Raw genomic sequence first — 22,500 nt, forward strand, 5'->3', positions numbered from 1 at the left:
TCTCAAAATGAAGTGATCTCAAGACACTGTCCTTCCTGACCTCTCTAGAAGTAGCTGATGGTGTTTGTGCTCACTCTGATTCCTCTCTCCCCACAACACACAGAGTGTGAATGCTTAACTCTCTTCTTTACAGTGCAAATATGCTCATTTGATGTTCCTCCGTGGGGACAAACAATCCTTATGAGGTGGAGAGATAGAACCAGTGCTGGGAACAGTGGTTGCAAGGGACTGGTCTGTGATGAGTGCACTGGGGCCCCTTGAGCAGGGGGCCCAGAAAATAGGGTCACAGACCAGACTATTTTGGTCACTGTTGATCCTTCAAGAGTATTCATGGAGGCCTGGCTGTGGAAGGGACAGGGTTGTGTGCCCCCATCCTGTACAGTCACCAACTTCAGCTCTTCAGTGGTGCTTTATGCAGCAGGAAACTTCCTGGGGATTGTTCTTGGCAGCGACTTTGAAAGAACACTTGAGCCTTCAGGCACTGCCCCTTCCTTTCCTTTTGGAGCTTGTTTCTGCCAGGAAAGAAAGCATGGAAGCTTTGCCTTTGTGGTCCAATTGGTGGGGCAGCCTGGGCACTCCATGGGCAGCAAGAGCTTTCTGTGCTGGCACCTTTGGTGTGGGGGGAATCTTCGTTTGTATGCAATTTTGGGAATTGGGCTGGCAGTTCTGAGGTAGGGCTGAAAATAGGAAAAAACAGCCTTTATCACCAGGAAATAAAGCCTGGAAGCTTTTGCTGTTTGTGGTGTAGTTGGTGTGTCAGCCTGGGGACTCCATGGGCAGCAAGAGTTTTTTGTGCTGGCACCTTTGGTCTGAGTAGAATACTTGTTTCTATGCAATTATGGGAGTCAGGCTGTCAGTTGGGAGGCAGGGCTGAAAGCAGTAAACAAAAGCTCTTGTCCCCAGGAAAGAAAGACTTTTGCTTTGTGTTGCAGTTGGTGGGTCAGGCTGGGCACTCTATGGGCAGTAACAGCTTTCTGTGCTGGCACCTTTGGAGTGGGAATGGGACCAGAAATGGGAGTGGGAGTAGGATGGAAAGGGAATGGGATCAGGAATGGGAATGGTATCAGGAATGGGAATGGGATCAGGAATGGGATCGGGAGTAGGAGTGAGATGTGGAATGGGAATGGGAGCGGGAGTGGGAATTGGATGGGGACCAGGATTGGGATCAGGGACTGGGAATGGGGGCAGGAGCGGGATCAGAATTGGGAGTGGGAATGAGATAGGGATTTGGAATGGGGCCAGGGCCATTTAGGGCTGGGGGTACCCCATCTATAGGTGTCTATAGGAACCTCTGCCCTATAGAGACCCCCCCAATCCATAGAAGCCCCCCCTCAATCCATAGGGGACCCCCAATCTATAGATGATCCCCCACACACACTTATAGGGGTCTATAGTGGCCCCCCACTCTCCAGCCCCCCATTTACAGGTCTCTATCGCCCCCCCCAGTCTGTAGGAGCCCCCCCAATCCATAGGGGACCCCCATTTTTAAGAGTCTATAGGGACCCCCCCAGTCTATAGGGGACCCCCCCTCTCCAGCCCCCCATTTACAGGTGTCTATAGGGCCCCCCCAGTCTGTAGGAGCCCCCCCGATCCATAGGAGCCCCCCCAATCCATAGGGGACCCCCATTTTTGAGGGTCTATAGGGACCCCCCCAGTCTATAGGGGACCTCCACTCTCCAGCCCGCAATTTACAGGTGTCTATAGGGCCCCCCAGTCTGTAGGAGCCCCCCCGATCCATAGGAGCCCCCCCAATCCATAGGGACCCCCATTTTTGAGGGTCTATAGGGACCCCCCAGTCTATAGGGGACCCCCACTCTCCAGCTCCCCATTTACAGGTGTCTATAGGGCCCCCCAGTCTGTAGGAGCCCCCCTAATCTAGAGGGGACCCCCATTTTTGGGGTCTATAGGGACCCCCCCCCCCCGCTCGCCCTTTAGGACCGTACACGTGACCGAGCCGAAGCCACGCCCACGCCCCGCCCCCCGAGGCTCCGGCATGTATTTGGTGCCGTTTCCCGTCCGGCGCGAAGCGAGGTCAGTGCTGAGGGGAGGTCACGTGACCTCAGTTTTGGGGGTGTTTTGCGGCGGTTTGGGGGATTTTTTGGGGAGTGTTTGACCTCCCTAAAGGTGAGGAGGGGATTTCAAAATCCCCCTGAGGGTGAGCTGGGGGCGGTTGAGGGGATTTGGGAGGGTCTGAGAGGCCCCAATAGGCTTCACCCCCCAGAGGGGTTTTGGGAGGTTTTGGGGGGTGTTTTGGGGGGTTTGATCCCCCTAAATGTGAGGAGGGGATTTCAAAATCCCCCTGAGGGTGAGTTGAGGGGGTTTGGGAGGGTCTGAGAGGCCCCAATGGGCTTCACCCCCGGGGGGGTTTTGGGGAGGTTTTTGGGGGTATTGGGGGGGCGTTGATCCCCTTAAATGTGAGGAGGGGGTTTCAAAATCCCCCTGAGGGTGAGTTGAGGGGGTTTGGGAGTGTCTGAGAGGCCCCCATGGGCTCCACCCCCCAGAGAGGTTTTAGGAGGTTTTTGGGGGTATTTTGGGGGGTTTGATCCCCCTAAATGTGAGGAGGGGATTTCAAAATCTCCCTGAGGGTGACTGGAGGGGGTTTGGGAGGGTCTGGGAGGTTTTTGGGGGTGTTTCGGGGGTTTTGATCCCCTTAAATGTGAGGAGGGGTTTTCAAAATCCCCCTGAGGGTGACTGGGGGGGTTTGGGAGGGTCTGAGAAGCCCCAATGGGCTTCAACCCCCCAGAGAGGTTTTGGGAGGTGTTTTGGAGGGTTTGATCCCCCTAAATGTGAGGAGGGGGTTTCAAAATCTCCCTGAGGGTGAGCTGAGGGGGTTTGGGAGGGTCTGAAAGGCCCAAATTGGCTTCACCCCCCGGGGGGGTTTTTAGAGGTTTTTGGGGGGGGGGTTGGGGGGTTTGATCCCTCTGAATGTGAGGAGGGGGTTTCAAAATCCCCCTGAGGGTGACTGGAGGGGTATTGAGGGGTTTTGGGAGGGTCTGAGAGGCCCCAATAGACTTCGCCCCCTGGGGGGTTTTGGGAGGTTTTGGGGGTGTTTTGGGGGGTTTGAAAATTTAGGGGGTGTCTCAACCCCTCCTCCCCGTTTTCCCCAGAGGAACAAATTTAGGGGGTCTCACCCCCTCAGGGACCCCCCCCAAACCTCACACCCCACCCTTCTCATTTTTCCAGCCCCAGCCATGACCCCCCAATGTTCCCCCCGGATCTGAAGCTCTGGAACCTCCGGATCCTCCCGAACCTCCGGATCCTCCTCTGGATCCTCCGTCCCCACTCCGGGATCAAGGGCCTAGAGCAACCCCCCTCCATCCCCCCACACCCAGTGAGTGCTTTTAGGGGGGTCCCAAAACCCCCCAAAATTCCCCCTGGACCCCTTTTTTTTTTCCCACCCTCATTCCCACAGGGAATTCCTGTCGGATCCCGACTCTGTCAGTGACTTTGAGACCACTTTGCCCGCCCAGAAAAAATGTGGACGCCCCCGGAGGTCCAACCAAGGGCCAGTAATTCCCGGTTTTTCCCCCTTAAATCCCAAGTTTTTCAGGAACTACAACCCCCTTCCCCAATTTATCCCGGTTTTCCTGCAGACCCCGAAATGCTCCCGGTGTTCTGATGGGATTGAGACGAACCCGGAGGAGAATTCCCTTTTCCAGGCTGTTTTGTTGGGAAAAGCAGTGGTGGAGGTGGGGGGGGTTAAGGGGGGGGATCCCTAAAATTAGAGGGGGGGTCCCTAAAATTAACGAGGGGGGTCCCAACGATCCCGAATTCCCGGCAGATGTTGGTGGACGAGTGGCTGGAATTGTACAAATGGGATTGGGAATCGGGATTGTTGGAGCTGCTCAACTTCATCGTCAGGGCTTGTGGGTGCAGAGGTGGGTTTTTGGGGGGGTCCTTCCAAACTTTGGGGTGGGGGGACCCCTAAAATGGGCAGGATGGGAGGAAAACAGGGCAGGATGGAGTTGGGATGAGGGAAAAAGGGAGGGAAAAGGGGGAAAAGGGGATTGGGATGGGGGAAATGGGGTGGGATGGGGGGGAAAAAGAGGATTTGGGGTGTGGGATGAGGGAAAAGAGGGTTGGGATGTGGGAAAATTAAGGATTCTGGGGTGGGATGGGGAAGAAGGGGGGAAATGGGGTGGGATGGAGGGAAATGTGGGATTTTGCAGTGTGGGATGAGGGAAAAGAGGGTCGGGATGGAGGAAAGTCAAGGATTCTGAGTTTGGGATGGGAAAGAAGGGGGGAAATGGGATGGGATGGGATGGGATGGGATGGGATGGAGGGAAAAAAGAGGATTTGGGTGTGCGATGAGGGAAAAGAGGGTTGGGATGTGGGAAAATTAAGGATTTGGGTGTTGGGATGTGGGAAGAAGGGGGAAAAACGGGGTGGGATGGAGGGGAAAAAAGAGGATTTGGGGTGTGGGATGAGGGAAAAGAGGGTTGGGATGTGGGAAAATTAAGGATTCTGGGGTTGGGATGAAGGAAAAGGGGACGGGATGAGGAAAATGGGAGAAAACCAAGGTGGGATTGGAGGAATTGGAGGATTCTGGGTTTGGGATGGAAGGAAAACAGCTAGAAAACAGGGATTGGGAATCCTCCGCAGTTGTGGTGACCCCGGAGATGTTCCGGGAGCTGCAGAATTCCCAGATCATCCAACAACTCATGGAGAAGTTCAAGGAGATGCCTCGGGGGGGCTTCCAAAGGCCGGGAATGGGATTTTTAAGGGATTTTTAAGGGATTTTTAAGGGATTTTGAGGGGATTTTTTAAGGGATTTTGGGGGCATTTTGGAGGAGTTCGAGGGGATTTTTTGGGGATTTGATTCTTCCATCCCCTCACGATTCCTTGGAATACCTGTTATCCATGAACTCCCAGTTGGGAATGGGATTTTTAGTGGATTTTTAAGGAGTTTTTAGTGGATTCTTAAGGGATTCTTCGTGGGTTTTTAAGGGATTTTTAGCAGATTCTTAAGGGATTTTTAGTGGGTTTTCAAGAGATTTTTAGTGGATTTTTAAGGAATTTTTAGTGGGTTTTTAAGGAGTTTTTAGTGGATTTTTAAGGAATTTTTGGTGCATTGTGGAGGATTTTGAAGGGATTTTTTTGGGATTTGACTCCTCCAACCCCCCAGGATTCCCCGGAATACCCGTTATCCATCAGCTCCTGACTGGGAATGGGATTTTTAAAGGGATTTTTAGTGGATACTTAAAGGATTTTTAATGGGGTTTTAAGTGATTTTTGTTGCATTTTGGAGGATTTTTAAGGGATTTTTTTGGATTTGCCTCCTCCAACCCCCCCAGGATTCCCCGGAATACCCGTTATCCATCAGCTCCCGGCCCTGGCACTGATTCCGGGTGGGATTCTCGGAGCTGGTGACCACGGTGGTGCGGAGGTGCCAGTACAGCGTCATTTACGACGGATTCCTCATAGATTCCTGGATTTCCTTCCTCACCGGGCTCTCGGATTCCCAAGTCCGGGCATTCCGCCACACCAGCACCTTGGCAGGTAGGGATGGATCCCTAGGGATTATCCCGGGGATTCCAGAGGGGGGATAGGAACCTCGGGGACCCCTTTTTCCCTCATCCCAGTCCTCTTTTTGCCCATTTTTTGCCAGTTTTCCCTCAGAATCTTCCATTTTTTTCCACCCAAATCCTGTTTTGCCACCATTTTCTTTCATCCCAGTCCACTTTTTGCCTGTTTTCTGCCAATTTTCCCTAAGAGTCATCCATTTTCTCCCACCCAAATCCCATTTTCCCCCATCCCACCCCTTTTTACCGCCATTTCCCCCAGTTTTCCCTCAGAATCCTCCATTTTGTCCATCCCAATTCTGTTTACCTGCATTTTCCCTTATCCTGAATCTATATTCCCATATTTTTTCCTGATTTACGCCTAATTTTCTCTCAGAACCCTCCATTTTCTCCCACCCAAATCCCCTTTTCTCCCCATTTTCCATCATCTCAGACCTGGTTTTTCCTATTTCTCCCCAGTTTTCCCTCAGAATCCTCCATTTTCTCCCACCCAAATCCCCTTTTCTCCCCATTTTCCATCATCCCAGACCTGGTTTTTCCCATTTCTCCCCAGTTTTCCCTCAGAACTCTCCATTTTCTCCCACCCAGATCCTGTTTTCTCTCCATTTTCCCTCATCTCAGACCTGTTTCCCCGCCATTTTCCCCCAGTTTTCCCTCAGAATGCTCCATTTTCTCCCACCCAGATCCCCTTTTCCTGCCATTTTCCCCCAGTTTTCCCTCAGAATGCTCCATTTTCTCCCACCCAAATCCCCTTTTCTCTCCATTTTCCCTCATCCCAGACCTGTTTTCCTACCATTTTCCCCCAGTTTTCCCTCCGAACCCTTCATTTTCCTCTGCCTAAATTGCGTTTTCTCCCCATTTTCCCCCACTTTTCCCTCAGAACTCTCCATTTTCTCCCTCCCAAATCCTGTTTTCCCTCCATTTCCAGTCAGTTTTCCTTCGGAATCCTCCATTTTCTTGTGCCCAAATCCCTTTTCCCCCATTTTCCCTCACTTTTCCCTCAGAATCCTTCATTTTCTCCCACCCAAATCCCCTTTTCCCCCCATTTCCCCCCACTTTTCCCTCAGAATTCTCCATTTCCTTCCGCCCAAATACTTTTTCCCCCAATTTTCCCTCACTTTTCCCTCAGAGTCCTCCATTTTCTCCCACCCAAATCCTCTTTTCTCTCCCATTTTCTCTCATCCCAGACCTGTTTTCCCGCCATTTTCCTGCCGTTTTCCTTCAGAACCCTCCATTTTCTCCCACCCAAATCCTGTTTTCCCCCTGTTTTCCCTCAGTTTTTGTTCAGAATCCTTCATTTTCTCCCACCCAAATCCCCTTTCCCCCAGTTTTCCCCCCAGTTTTCCCTTAGAATCCATTTTCTTCCGCCCAAATCCATTTTCCCCCAGTTTTCCCTCACTTTTCCCTCAGAATCCTCCATTTTTTCCACCCAAATCCTGTTTTCCCACCATTTCCCCCCAGTTTTTCCTCAGAACTCTCCATTTTCTCTCACCTAAATCCTGTTTTTCCACCATTTCCCCCCATTTTTTCTCAGAATCCTCTGTTTTCTTCCTCCCAAATCCTGTTTTCCTGCCATTTTCCCCCAGTTTCCCCTCAGAATCCTCCATTTTCTCCTGCCCAAATCCCTTTTCCCTCAGTTTTCCTTCACTTTTGCCTCAGAATCTTCCATTTTCTCCCACCCAAATCCCGTTTCCCCCCCATTTCTCCCCAGTTTTCCCTGAGAATCCTCCATTTTCTCCCACCCAAATCCTGTTTTCCCGCCATTTTCCCGCAGTTTTCCCTCAGAATCCTCCATTTTCTCCCACCCAAATCCTGTTTTCCCACCATTTTCTCCCAGTTTTCCCTCAGAATCCTCCATTTTCTCCCACCCAAATCCTGTTTTCCCGCCATTTTCCCGCAGTTTTCCCTCAGAATCCTCCATTTTCTCCCACCCAAATCCTGTTTTCCCACCATTTTCTCCCAGTTTTCCCTCAGAACCCTTCATTTTCTCTGATATGGTTTGAAACTGGCTCCCTGCCAAGTCTCCAAACCTTACCACCAGAAGTGTCTCCCCCCCCCAAACCTCAGGGAGAAGAGGGAGAAAAAACAACCAACTAAGAAAACCCGAAACAAGAGAGACAACTAAAGTGATATATATAAATATATTTACATTTATGTTACAATTGAAATATATATACAATTTAAAAATATATAGAATTTCACAAGGGAAGGGGAAGGGGGAAGGGAAAGGGAACAAAACCAAAATAAAATATGTATATATATATATATATATCCCAATCAGTAGCCTGAGATCTAGTAACTAAGAGTTAGCAAAGAAAATATCCCACCACTCTCCTTGGGACAACCGAGAGTCGCTCCGGTACGATCGCCGGCAACCTCCGCCTCCCAAGGTCGACAAGGCCCTACCAGGCCTTGCTCCCCAACACGGCAGACTCAACAGCAGGGAACCTGCACCTCCAAGCCGCCGGAAGGAAAGAGAGCGAAGGCCTCTCCTCCTTTCTTCTTATAATCTGACTTACGTAAAAATCGTAGGGAATACTGGGTAAATCTGGACCCTTCCTTGGTTACAAACTGGTCACCAAGGAAGGCCTAGCCCAAACCACTACATTCTCCCACCCAAATTCTTTTTTCTCCCAGTTTTCCCTCATCCCAGACCTGGTTTTTCCCATTTCTCCCCAGTTTTCCCTCAGAATCCTCCATTTTCTCCCACCCAAATCCCACTTTACCACCATTTTTCCCCCATCCCACCCCATTTCCCCCCCATTTTTCCCTCTTTTAGCCCCTTTCCACGCCGTTATCCCAGATTTTCCCCAGCCCTGAAGCTGATAACAGCACTGGTGGACGTGACCTTGGGCGTCCACATCCAGCAGGACAACAACCAGAGGCACTCGGAGGCGGAAAAGGCCAAGGAATTGGGAAGGAGGGGCACAGAAAAAATGGAAGCACTGATTTAATTAGCCATTCACAGTTTCACTGTACCGCCCGTGTGTCCTTAGACATGCATGGCTTAAGCTTTGAGACAAGCATATGCTACTGGCAGGATCAACCAGGTAGCCACCACCCGAGCGGCACTGCCAACCGCCACTCCGACGATGGCGGCACACCGGCCCTGCCGACCCTCCCAGCCGGTTTCTCGCTCCGTCTTCTCTCTGGACCTCACGACGGACGCAGGTGGGGTGTGGCGGGCACAGGCACCAGCGACCCCCACTGAACCCCATGGCCCGCCAGACGGGGCGGCACCTGGGCAGGGAAGGCACCGCGCACACACGAAGGGAACTGCGTGCGGCTACGACCGACCCCAGCAACTGGCCCTTCCCGTGCTGCCGCGGGCAAGGAACCGGGACTGCTGCGCAGCTTCTGTCAGGCGACCTCCCGCGGGCTCGCCTTCGCTTCCCTCATGCGGCCACGCATGCCGCTGACCGCGGCTCGGCTGGGGCTGACCCGCCCCTGAGGCCGACCCGGCCGGCAGGCTGGCACTCAGCTGCGCAACACCACCGGACGTGCTAGAGGAGACGGCGACCCGGTCACCGAGGCCCCTTGGACGGGGGAGCTCGCTCAGCAGCAGGCGGCAGCACGGCGACCCGCTGTGCTCTCCGGTGCGGCCTGCGGGCGGGGGGGCTCACGGCACCCCCGAGCCTTCCCTTTCTTTTCTCTCTCTAGCTTGCCGTCGGATCCAGCAGCACCGCCGCCCAGCGCTGCTCGAGACCAGCACCCACGGGCGCAACCTGGACCGAGGCCGACACCGGCACCTCGCCTGTTCCCAAGGACACCTGGAAGGCTTGCGGGGCCGCGCGGCCGTCACACAGCCTGGCCTGGTGAAGAAACCCTCCTCGCCAGGAGGGACGACACCTCACCTGCCACGGGAAACTGAGGGGCAAAGGAGACCGCCCGACCTGAACACTGGCCTCCGCCGCGCCCCGACCGGCCACGGAGGAGCACTGGCCCGCCGGGGGCCCTCGCCCACGCCTTCTGAAAAACCTCATCCATTGCGACTCGGGAATGGCCCCACTGCCACTCTCACTCAGCCTACCACAACGCGGAGGAGGGCACACCCAAAGCCGCCGACACCGACGACCTGCACACTCCAGCGCACTCCCAGCCCGGCAGGAGGCGGGTGCCGCCAGACGCCCAGCTCTGGACAACCCACGCTTCCGTCCCTCCCGGGCCCATGGCCACCTCTGCAGAGCAGCGCCACCGGCTTGGAGGCGTGTGCTGCGGACGGCCTCACTCGCCCCGGCGGCACCTCCAGTGTGTGAAAGCGTCACTGACTGTGCCGCGGGCGTCGAGTTCCCCCAGAAAAACCGGGGGACGGTGACGGGGAGAAAAAGGCCCAGAGAAAGCACGCGCACCTCTCGCTCGCCATGCTAACCATGGCCGCCTGGGGCTCGGGGCGGGGCCCGCGCCCCTCACTCCCCGATTCCCTCTCGCTGCCCATGGGCTTGCGCCTTGGCAGCTACCAACCACCGCCAGGCCTCTGTCTTTCGCTCTCTGCCCCGGCGTGCTCGACGTGCTGCGGCTTAAGGCTGTCAGAGGAAAAAAAAAAGACAAACCGACCGGGAGGGCGCCCCCACTTCGCCCGCAACTGGACCTCCGGCCAGCAGACCTTCGTGGAACCCAGCCCTCCGGCAACCACGCCAACGGGGGCAGGCCTGACTGCATGGGCCACCCGACCGCTGTGACTCTGGCGCCGACCGAAGAGGAGGGAGGGGCGAGGCACCGCCACCTCACCCACCACCGGCCATTGTGTCCCCAGAGCTCCCGGCAACTCTGTCGGCTTCTTAGTCTTCAGGTGTGGCCACCGACCACCCCGGCCCGGCTGATACCACTGCCTTTGACCCGCTTGGCAAGTCCCCGGCTTAGGGCCGAGGAAGGGGGAACGAACAAAAGAGCCGAGGCGCGACAAGGGTACCACCTCGCCTGACAACAGGCAGTCCCATCATCGAGCCCCTCTGGCAGCCTAACTGGGCCCAGGCAAGGCCGCACACCCACCGCCAGTCTGAAGCACGCCGCTGGCACTGCCGCCACCGTAAGCCGAGGACAGGGTTGTCTTCGGGGCTCTTGGGAGGCGACTGGGGAAAGCCTGCATGGGCTCGACCACCCGAGCCCCAACCACCAACTGCCCGCAACAATGCCCGCCACCAGACGACGGGTACTGGCTTAAGGTCAACCACCAGAAGGACGAGACGATGATGCCTTGCCACCCTCACCGCTACCTTTGCCCAGGGCCTTTGGGGAACTGGCAGCCGCCACTGACTCGGGCTGGACGCTGCTGAGCCCCCACGGGCCCCTCGCTCGCTCGGGCTGTCCTTTCCCGCTTTGAGGCTGATAATCCCAGAGTCTGCAACAGATCAAAGTTTTTATTGTACCACTTACCCCTCTCTCCAAGGGGGAAGCCCATGAAGGTGACTCTGTCTGTGTTGGTCAAATCTTGGACCTCCTTTTCTAGATGTTGATATTTCTTAACCTTTTCTTTTTCTGCTTTTTCCAGCGTGGTGTCATCTGCTTCGTATCTTACTGTCACATCCACGACAAGTGCCTGTTTGTCTTTTACCAAGATGAGGTCTGGTTTGAATAGCTCCCCATCTCTGTCTCTTATATTAGGCTCTTGGTAGACTACCCAGTCTTTCTTTTTCGCTTCCTCCGACAGCATGCCACAGATGTAGTTATGGCACTTTATCCTGGCATCTTTCACGACTGGGCATTGCCCGATGATACGAGCACAGGATTCATTCCCGGCTTGGCAATGTCTACAGGACCTGATGTATCCCTCCTTCTGTCCTCTCGCTAGATATTCTCTAGTGGGATAGACATTTACCCTCAATTGCAGAGCTGTCAGGAGTTTCCTATGGGGTATACCTCTATAGTTCTTCATCCAGTTGTTACTAATCGTATCCCCTTCAAAGTTAGTAATTCCAATACCTTGGGACTGAAGTTGGGTCCATTTCTGGAACTCCATCTTCTTCCAATTACAAGGCCGTGGGTAGATGTTTCTTGGTGTACTCACTTCCCATTCGGATGCTTCTTCCTCACCCAGAGTCGATATCTCTGCCGTTGGTTTTGTTGTCCAGATGTTCGGGATCTTATCTTTGTCACCTCCCGCTGTTGTCCATAGTTTGTCGTACGTCTGTGTGATGTTCTCCTCCTGCAAAATAGCCCTTAAAGTGTCATCAGAACATTGTGCCAGCCTATGTAGTCTTCTAGCTTGCACACTTGGGATCAGTGCCTGTAGTTTGGTAATGCCTAGTCCTCCATCCTTCATGCTGGAGTATAGGATAGCATCGCAAGTGTTAGCTGGCAGATGTAACCATTTCTTGACAGTAGCCCTAATCTTTAGATCATTGGCTTCCAAAAATCCAGCTTTTATCTCTGTATGATCTGCTAGGTGTATTATTCGAGGGATGGCGTATGTTTTTAAAATGTCCACTCTCTGAAGTGGCTTGAGTGGTGCTTCACTAATGCGGTTTAACCATGTTTCTATTCTGGATGACAAATCTGGCTTGGCTATTTGTACCCAAGGATCAATTTGAAGGCCCGAATATTTTTCAGAGCTACCAGGACAAACCATATTGAGGGGTGTACCGCCTATGGTCCATGGGGGACAGTCATTGATGGTATACGCGTCTGTAGTGGGTTTGATGAAAAAAACCATGACATTTTTCCCCTTGTGTCTTGAGACCGGTCAGATCGCAAAATGTCTCAAGTATTTCAATGTTTTTCTTCATACCTTCCCAGGATCCACTAAGTAAGACCAAGTCATCGGCAAAAGCCATTGCAGTGATCGAACTATTCCTATGATGGAACCCTTTTCCATATTGTTCCAATTCGCATAATAAAGGGTCCATAGCCAATTTAAATAGTAAAGGAGACATAGGGTCCCCTTGTTTAACTCCTACTTTTATTTGAATTGGGTCGGATTGCTCATTTTTAGTGCCAATTTGAGCGTAACTATTTTCATGCATATTTGTAATCAAATCAATGATGTGAGCATCTACCCCTTTTTGCTTCAAACCTGTGATAATGTGTTCGTGGCTTACTGTATCAAAAGCCTTTGCGATGTCAACAAATACTACTCCCAGTTCTTTGTGTTCTCTTTTAGCATTCTTAATAAGAAGTTGTAACAACTTTAAATTTTCAGAGCAGCCTGGTGATTTTATAAAACCCCTCTGTCTAGGGTTTATGGGGCACGCCTTTGCTAACCTAGCTGTCGGTATTCTAGAAAATAGCCTTAAGGTCACAGACCCGATGGTAATGGGTCTCCAATTATTGATGTCGTTAAGACAGTCTGGCTTAGTCGATTTAGGTAGTGTATCATTCGGCATCCCCTTATCATGTCCGGTATTTTCCCAGATGTTAACCATAAGTTAAAGATTTCTGTAGTTTGTGAGTATTTGGGATCCGTTTTAGTTAGATCTTTTATTGTAATCCCATCTGGTCCAGGAACTGCCTTTTTATTAATCTCATTGATGTTTTTAATAATTTTTTTCTCTGTAATCATTGCTTTAAAAGCGTTATTGTCCGCCATTCCCTTAGATCGAAACTTTCCAAGGCCTTTAAACCCGCCAGTTGTTTCCCATCTTGATTTAAATACAGAGTATACCTCTGGGAGTGGTATTTCACATTTCACGGATTCTATATTATCAAGAATTATTCGTGCCAATTTCCCTCTATCTTTATAAAATAGTTTTTGGAATCTCAAATATTGTCCCCTTTTAATTGCTCTCTTTTTCATTCATTTTGCTGCTTTTCTCTTACTTTGTGTATCCTGGTTTTGGCCTCTCTTCAGTTTCCTATTCGATGTTTTATCTACTCGACATCTAGCCTCTAGGTGTCCATACCATTCTTTTGTTATATCGTTGACTCTTGCATGGACGTCTGTTGTCCCCTCAACAATTTTATGGAATGCCCTTGGATAGTTATTTATCCTTCTTGATCTTATCCCTTTTTCAGTCTTTGCTATGTAATGTGCCCTCAACTGATCCGGGGTCGATGTTTTTATATTTGTTAGTTGTTCCTTTCATTACCTGTACGTATACTTCCTGGTCTTCCCTTTCTTTTTGTACAGGGATCATATACCGCCTCTTATCACTGATCTGTTTAATTGTCTTAGATGGGATATGCTCAGCGATTAGCTTATTGATGTATCTTTCTCCCTCATATCTTTTTAGCAGTCTCTCCAATAGTTCTTCCTCTTCCTTTGACCAACACTTACGAGCTGATTCCCGAGCTGTTCTCACTTTAGGGCGAATAGCAGCAATTCTTTCCTGATTTCTAACTTCTGGGTGACTCGGCCTTTTATGCTGTCCCAGGCCAATTTTAGACTGGAAGCTCCTTCCACACTCCTCACAAATCCATTTTCCAGGTGTAGCCATCTCTTTGGGGCCCTTGCACAATGGATAGTGACAAATGGTAGAGCGATAATTGTCACTTTGCAGACCACATTTATTGCATTGGAAAATGATCTGTCTTTTTCCATGTAGTCTAAGAAGATGGTCTACAAACCTCTGTACTCCCGATATTTTGATCTTACAACACGGACAAGATGGATTTTTGTCCGGTAGTTTCACCAGTGGTATTTCCTCTGGCGTTTGGTCTTTCTGGGAGTCTAGGATGGATTCAGTTGCGAGAATAAATGAATCATCCTCACCTCTGTTGCTTTCATTGTCGTTGTCAGAGACATTGTTTTCATTGTCTCTGACTGAGTCAGGTGTTAATGACTCATAAGGTTCTGGAAATGTCGCTAAATAATCTCCCTGGTTTAGAGATTGCGTTGCCTGCCAGTCCTCGGTCTCTTTAGAACTAGTAAACTTTAGAACTAGTAAATTTTAACCGTTGCAATCTCCTGTGATGTTATTAGGGGAGTTGATGTTTTATTTACTCCTGTTTCAACAAGTTTCCAGTCTTTGGAATCAGTTTGTGCTGCCATTGATACATACATTAATCTTAGTGGTCGGCCCATTGTGTCAAATTCAGTAATTCGTCAGTCCAAGTGAGGGAAGACAAGGTTAACGGTACCCCTCAATACCTGTCAACCTATGCCCAACTTTTAACCTGTGGGCAAGGCACTGGGTAATTAACTCTTGTAAGTTAATACCAAGATAATTGTGTATCGCTATTAGATTACTATCGCTGGGTAGTGACTCCAGATGATAGGGAGGGAGAGGTATAACCCCTCCTCCGGACTGGGGCAGAGATTGACTTAGTTACCCGTATAGGGTATCCAGCGGGACCATATGGAGGTGCGACCTCTGCAGCTTAGCCCAGTTAGTAACTATACTCCTTTAAGAGAGTCATAGTTACTCCAGCCGTTTACCCGCACTTCATTGAATTTCTTCACTTTGACATTCAGAGCTACTCCCCCTCTTTACCCGCACCGCACACAATGCCTTTTCTTTCCCGCTCAGACTGCTGGGCAGAAATCACGCCTTCTCAGCGCCCACCGGGGGTGCTGGCCGAGCCCTGAGACCAGCTCTGGCCCCTACGCTCGGGTGACAGCTCTACCCGCTGGCATCCCCGCGGCTGAGCCAAGTCGGCCGCCGCCGTGCCACCCTTAAGAGAGTCCCAGCTACTCCCCCTCTTTATCTGCCCCACAGACAATGCCATTTTTTTCCCACTCGGAGCCCCGAGCAGAGAGCACAGTGCCTCAGCGCCCGCTGAAGGCCTCGGGTAAGCACTTGGAACCTGCCCTAGCCACCCGACTCGGAGAGTGGGTCTAGACCATGAGCCCGGAGAACAGGTCTACCCGCTGCCATGGGACACCAGGTCTACCTGCTGCGTTTGGACAAGAGGTCTACCCACTGGACTCGGACACCAGGTCTACCCGCCAGGCATGGACAACAGGTCTAACCGCCGGGCTTGGACACCATGTCTACCTGTCCGGCTCGGACACCAGGTCTGCCCACTGAGTACGGACAGCGGGAGCTCCAAAACCAGGTCCACCCGCCGGACTCAGAGGGCAGCTCTACCCGTCGGCACCCCCCCAGCCGTGCCATTAAACAAACACACACAAAGTGTATGCACCTTTTCCGGGTTAGGTGTGACCTGTCCACCATCGTCATGTCCAGTGAGCGCTGGAAGTAATCATTACGAGATTGACCACTTTCAGGGTATAGGGTCATAATAGATACCACAGCTTTAATAACAGTAAAATCTAGTAAACTACAAGTGAAAAGCTAATAACACCAATAAAAAACAGTAAAATATGATAAAAGACAGTACACATGAGTAAACAACAGTGAGTTCTAACAGATAGATAACAACAAAATGAATTAACTTACAGAGCTGTGAGAACTTTTACTTGCAAACATGTGCACGATGTCAACAGAGGTGAGGAGGGCTCTGGACGCCAACACTCGCTCGGGCTGTCCTTTCCCGCTTTGAGGCTGATAATCCCAGAGTCTGCAACAGATCAAAGTTTTTATTGTACCACTTACCCCTCTCTCCAAGGGGGAAGCCCATGAAGGTGACTCTGTCTGTGTTGGTCAAATCTTGGACCTCCTTTTCTAGATGTTGATATTTCTTAACCTTTTCTTTTTCTGCTTTTTCCAGCGTGGTGCCATCTGCTTCGTATCTTACTGTCACATCCACGACAAGTACCTGTTTGTCTTTTACCAAGATGAGGTCTGGTTTGAATAGCTCCCCATCTCTGTCTCTTATATTAGGCTCTTGGTAGACTACCCAGTCTTTCTTTTTCGCTTCCTCCGACAGCATGCCACAGATGTAGTTATGGCACTTTATCCTGGCATCTTTCACGACTGGGCATTGCCCGATGATACGAGCACAGGATTCATTCCCGGCTTGGCAATGTCTACAGGACCTGATGTATCCCTCCTTCTGTCCTCTCGCTAGATATTCTCTAGTGGGATAGACATTTGCCCTCAATTGCAGAGCTGTCAGGAGTTTCCTATGGGGTAACCTCTATAGTTCTTCATCCAGTTGTTACTAATCATATCCCCTTCAAAGTTAGTAATTCCAATGCCTTGGGACTGAAGTTGGGTCCATTTCTGGAACTCCATCTTCTTCCAATTACAAGGCCGTGGGTAGATGTTTCTTGGTGTACTCACTTCCCATTCGGATGCTTCTTCCTCACCCAGAGTCGATATCTCTGCCGTTGGTTTTGTTGTCCAGATGTTCGGGATCTTATCTTTGTCACCTCCCGCTGTTGTCCATAGTTTGTCGTACGTCTGTGTGATGTTCTCCTCCTGCAAAATAGCCCTTAAAGTGTCATCAGAACATTGTGCCAGCCTGTGTAGTCTTCTGGTTTGTTTACTCGGGATCAGTGCCTGTAGTTTGGTAATACCTAGTCCTCCATCCTTCATGCTGGAGTATAGGATGGCATCGTAAGTGGTGGTCGGTAGGTGTAACCATTTCTTGACAGTAGCCCTAATTTTTAGATCTAGGGTTTCTAAAAAGCCAGTTTTTATCTCTGTGTGATCAGCTAGATATATTACTCGAGCGATAGCATATGTTTTAAAATGTCCACTCTCTGTAGTGGTTTGAGTGGTGCTTCACTAATGCGGTTTAGCCATGTTTCTATTCTGGATGACAAATCTGGCTTGGCTATTTGTACCCAAGGATCAATTTGAAGGTCCAAATACTTCTCAGAGCTACCAGGACAAACCATATTGAGGGGTGTACCGCCTATGGTCCATGGGGGACAATCATTGATGGTATATGCATCTCTAGTGGGTTTGATGAAAAAACCATGACATTTTTCCCCTTGTGTCTTGAGACCGGTCAGATCGCAAAATGTCTCAAGTATCTCAATGTTTTTCTTCATACCTTCCCAGGATCCACTAAGTAAGACCAGATCATCGGCAAAAGCCATTGCAGTGATCGAACTATTCCTATGATGGAACCCTTTTCCATATTGTTCCAATTCGCATAATAAAGGGTCCATAGCCAAATTAAATAGTAAAGGAGACATAGAGTCCCCATGTTTAACTCCCACTTTTATTTGTTCCTTTTTAGTGCCAATTTGAGTGTAGATATTTTTGTACATATTTCTAATCAATAATGTGAACATCTACACCCTTTTGTTTTAAGCCTGCGATGATATGCTGATGGTTCACGGTGTCGAAGGCCTTCGCAATGTCTACAAACACCACTCCCAGTTCTTTATGTTCTCTTTTAGCATTCTTTATGAGAAGTTGTAATGATTTTAGATTTTCAGAGCAGCCTGGCGATTTTATGAATCCTCTTTGTCTAGGATTTATGGGGCACGCCTTTGCTAATCTAGCCGTCAATATTCTTGAGAATAGCCTTAAAATTACCGACCCAATGGTGATGGGTCTCCAATTGTTGATGTCATTAAGATGATCTGCCTTAGTTGACTTAGGTATTAATATGGTTCGGTATCCCTGTATCATATCCGGTATTTTCCCTGATGTTAGCCAGAAGTTAAAAATTTCAGTTGTTTGTGAGTATTTGGAATCCATTTTAGTTAGATCTCATCGTGATCCTATCTGGCCCAGGAGCTACCTTTTTATTTATCTCATTGATGTTTTTAATAATTTCTTTTTCTGTAATCATGGCTTTGAAAGTGTTGTTATCAGTCATTCCTTCAGATCGATAATTTCCAAGATCTTTAAACTCTCCAGTTGTTTCCCATCTCGATTTAAATACAGAATATATCTCTGGGAGTGGTATTTCACATTTCACAGATTCAATATCGTCGAGGATTATTCTTGCCAATTTTCCTCTGTCTTTGTAAAATAATTTTTGAAATCTTAAATATTGTCCCCTCTTTATCGCTCTCTTTTTCATCCATTTTGCTATTTTCCTCTTACTCTGTGTATCCTGGTTTTGGTCTCTTTTTGGTTTCGTATTTGAGGTTTTATCTATTCGACACCTTACTTCTAGGTGCCTATACCATTCTTTCGTTACATCATTAGCTATTGCATGGGTATCTGTTCTCTCCCCAACAATTTCCTGGAAAGCCCTTGGATAGTTGATCATCGTCCTTGATCTTATCCCTTTTGCAATCATCGCTATATAGTGTGCCCTCAACTGATCCGGGCTTGGTGATTCTGTGTTTGTTAGGTGTTCCTTTCTTTTCTCTACCTGTACATATGCCACCTGATCTTCCCTTTCTCTTTGTACAGGGATCATTTATGGCCTCTTATCACTGATTTGTTTAAATGTCTTAGATGGAATATGTTCCATGATTAGCTTATTGATGTATCACTCTCCCTCGTATCATTTTACCAGTTTCTCCAATAGTTCTTCCTCCTCTTTTGACCAACACTTACAAGATGATGCCCGAGCTGTTCTCGCTTTAGGGCGAGTTGCAGCAATCCTTTCCTGATTTCTAGTTTCTGGGTGAGTCAGCCTTTTATGCTGTCCCAGGCTAATTTTTGATTGGAAGCTCCTCCCACAGTCCTCACAAACCCATTTTCCAGGTGTAACCGCCTTTATAGGACCTTTTGCACAATGGATAGTGACAGACAGTAGAGCGATAGTTATCGCTTTACAGACCACATTTATTGCATTGGAAAATGATCTGTCTTTTTCCATGTAGTCTAAGAAGATGGTCTACAAACCTCTGTACTCCCGATATTTTGATCTTACAACACGGACAAGATGGATTTTTGTCCGGTAGTTTCACCAGTGGTATTTCCTCTGGCGTTTGGTCTTTCTGGGAGTCTAGGATGGATTCAGTTGCGAGAATAAATGAATCATCCTCACCTCTGTTGCTTTCATTATCATTGTCAGAGATATTGTTTTCATTTTCCCTGACTGAGTCAGGTGTTAATGACTCATAAGGTTCTGGTAATGTCACCAAATTATCTCCCTGTTTTAGAGATTGAATTGCCTGCCAGCTCTCGATCTGATTAGAGCCAGCGAATTCTAGTTGTTGCAATTCAACCTCATCTCATGTTATTATTGGGGGAGTTGATGTCTCATTTAATTCGACTAAGACAGGTCTGCAGTCTTTGGGATCAGTTTGTATAGCAGTTGTTACATGCATTAGCCTTAGCAATCGGCCCATTTTGTCAAGTTAGGTAATTTGTCAGTCCAAGAGAGGGAGAACAAGGTTAACAGCACCCCTCAATACCTGTTAACAGCACCCTGTGCCCAACTTTTAACCCGTGGGCAAGGCACCAGGTATTAACTCTTGTAAGTTAATACCAAAAAATCTTTGTATCACTACTGTTAAATTACTATCGTTGGGCAGTGACTCCAAACGATAGGGAGAGAGAGACATGCAACCCGTCCTCCGAACTGGGGCAGAGGTCGACTTAGTTACCCTTAAAGGGCATCCAACGGGACCATGAGGAGGTGCGACCTCTGCAGCTTAGCCCAGTCAGTAACTATACTCCTTTAAGAGAGTCATAGTTACTCCCGCTGTTTACCCGCACTTCATTGAATTTCTTCACTTTGACATTCAGAGCACTGGGCAGAAATCACATCGTGTCAACACCCGCCACGGGCCTTCACGATGCTTTGTTTTAATTAAACAGTCGGATTCCCCTGGTCCGCACCAGTTCTAAGCCGGCTGCTAGGCACCGGCCGAGGCGGGGCACCGGCCTGGGGACCCCTCCCAGGGACCCTCCCTCGCGCCGACTCCATGGCCAGCGCCAGGCGCGCGGGTGCGGGGCCGGCCGCAGCGTCGAGCATGCAGTGGCCACCGCTGGGGCGCCGGCCACGGCCGGACGGACGGCAGGCGGAGGGGGGGTGGGCGGCGCCCGCCCCAGCTGGGGCGATCCACGAGAAGGGCCTGGTGCACGTCCAGAGTCACCGCCGCGCGCCGGCCCACGTGGGCCACCATGCCCGGGCGGGCGTGGGGCGCCGCACACACCCGCACGCGGCGCCTCGTCCAACCGTGGCGCGCGCCCAGCCCCGCTTCGCGCCCCAGCCCGACCGACCCAACCCTTAGAGCCAATCCTTATCCCGAAGTTACGGATCCGGCTTGCCGACTTCCCTTACCTACATTGGTCCAACATGCCAGAGGCTGTTCACCTTGGAGACCTGCTGCGGATATGGGTAAGGCCCGGCGCGAGACTTACACCCTCTCCCCTGGATTTTCACGGGCCAGCGAGAGCTCACCGGACGCAACCGGAACTGCGACACTTTCCAAGGCACGAGTCCCTCTCTCGGGGCGAACCCATTCCAGGACGCCTGGCCCTTCACAAAGAAAAGAGAACTCTCCCCGGGGCTCCCGCCAGCTTCTCCGGGATCGGTTGCGTCACCGCACTGGGCGCCTTGCGGCGCCCGTCTCCGCCACTCTGGATTCGGGGATCTGAACCCGACACCCTTTCGATCGGCCGAGGGCAACGGAGGCCATCGCCCGCCCTTTTGGAACGGCGCTCGCCTATCGCTTAGGACCGACTGACCCATATGCAACTGCTGTTCACATGGAACCCTGCTCCACTTCGGCCTTCAAAGCTCTCGTTTGAATATTTGCTACTGTAAGGGGGGTAGTTTTGAATTGGATGATCAGTGGAGCATAGAGGCATGAGAAAGGAATCATATTAGGATGTGAAACCAGCTAGAGTATGGTACAATGTAACTTCATGGCACAGGCTAATTGTAAGATCCATTGTGCTTTTTAGCAAGTCAGCTTGATATCCCCTGTTATCAGAACTGAGTTCTTCCTTGGTTTTGTTACATACTGCAAAATAGATACATCTACCCTTGAAACACAATGGTAGAGGTCATACATAGGGGTGAGAAAGATGATGATGGGAGGAAGATTATGTGGGCAGGGGTCGTTCGCCCCTTGCCCTATAAGTAGGGCATACGCAGACTGTTGCCATTAGGTAATGATTAGGCGGTGTTCGACTGCCGTTCAGGCATCACCTTATACTGCATACTGACCCTACGTGGTGTAATGTGGAACTGATTAAAATGGGGTGTCGGGGCTGCTGAGTTGAGCGATACTCATCCTACCACCGAGACTGTGTTGCTCCACGGGGACACCCGCTAAGCATGGGTACTGACCAGCTGCTGCAGATCCTGACAGCCCTGGCCTGTCTGTGTGGGTAAGCACAGTTTATTGATAGCAAGCAACTGAGAGAACAAACTTTTTAATATCCCTTTAGTTTCCCTTTAATTCCTCTTTTATGTTCGTAATATTTCCCTTTAATTTCCCTTTTTACTAACCAATATTGTGTTAATAGTTATCCATAATATTGTGTTAAGATCCCTTTTTTGGTACCCCTTTAACCCCTTTTTTTTTCACTAGTTTTTTTCACTGTATTAAATGCTGTTCGTAGTATTTGTTTTAATGCCACCCAATAAAGTAGTTATTTTGTATCCCTTTTTTTTTTTAGTTTTTGATTCCTCTTGCTAAGTTTATTACTATTATTATTATTCTCACTGTAATAAAAGATATATTGTGTGTTTGAATATTTCTGGCACTTGCCTTTATTCCAGACACGTATCCAAACAAACTGTTACATAAATTGGAGTAGTCGGCAGGATACATGGCAGAATAAACAGTGTCGTCCAGGGAAATTCGTTGGTGGAGTGCTCAGCCAACGAAACCGTGTCCCTGTGTATGTGGTGGGGAGATCTTCAGGTGGAGTGCACGACCTGTAGAGTCGAAGGGTCCCCGGCGGTAACAGGTCTACCTGCTGCCGGGCCGGGCCAAGCGCCCCGGCTCCGAGGGTCCCCGGCGGCAACAGGTCTACCCACCTCCGGACCAAGACACTGTGCCCAGGCTCCAAGACCCCCGCGGGTAACAGGTCTACCCGCCTTTAAAGGACCGACCCAGGCGCTCCGGCTCTAAGTCCCCTCGCCGGGAACATGTCTACCCACCTCCCCTAGCGACGGGGAGCACCGACCCTCGGCACCGCACCCGCACGCGCCGGGGGTGCGGACGGAACCACCTCTGGCCCGCACCGCCCGACAGCGCCGGGGGGGCGCCGAGGCTCAGCCGCTTCCCGCCGCGCCGGGGTGTCACCAGGTCTACCCCCCGCCGGGGAGACGACGACGGCGGCGGTGGGGTCCCCGCACCCCGCGGCAGGGGACGCCCCCC

At 50.3% G+C, this 22,500-nt stretch overlaps 2 long non-coding RNA genes across 5 annotated transcripts in view; one reads left to right on the forward strand and one right to left on the reverse strand.

Annotated features, from left to right (window-relative positions):
• LOC116781688 overlaps positions 1 to 20,068 on the reverse strand; it is a 24,466-nt gene extending 4,398 nt beyond the window's left edge. The window contains exons 1-3 of one of the 4 annotated variants that reach the window (XR_004354941.1): positions 19,838 to 20,068; positions 13,556 to 13,558; positions 9,465 to 9,477 (exon numbers count right to left, since the gene is read on the reverse strand). This is a non-coding gene — a long non-coding RNA (uncharacterized LOC116781688). Of the gene's footprint in view, positions 1 to 40; positions 45 to 1,289; positions 1,297 to 9,464; positions 9,478 to 13,555; positions 13,559 to 19,837 lie in introns of those variants that run through there. The other 3 variants (XR_004354939.1, XR_004354938.1, XR_004354940.1) reach the window with 3 other exon arrangements.
• Positions 1,977 to 4,683, forward strand: LOC116781689. Its single transcript, XR_004354942.1, has 6 exons — positions 1,977 to 2,124; positions 3,184 to 3,331; positions 3,413 to 3,509; positions 3,594 to 3,689; positions 3,782 to 3,878; positions 4,603 to 4,683. It is a non-coding gene; the product is annotated as an uncharacterized LOC116781689 (long non-coding RNA).
• Positions 20,069 to 22,500: the final 2,432 nt, after the last annotated feature.

Source organism: Chiroxiphia lanceolata, unplaced genomic scaffold, assembly GCF_009829145.1.
Source record: "Chiroxiphia lanceolata isolate bChiLan1 unplaced genomic scaffold, bChiLan1.pri scaffold_53_arrow_ctg1, whole genome shotgun sequence".
NCBI lineage: Eukaryota > Metazoa > Chordata > Aves > Passeriformes > Pipridae > Chiroxiphia > Chiroxiphia lanceolata.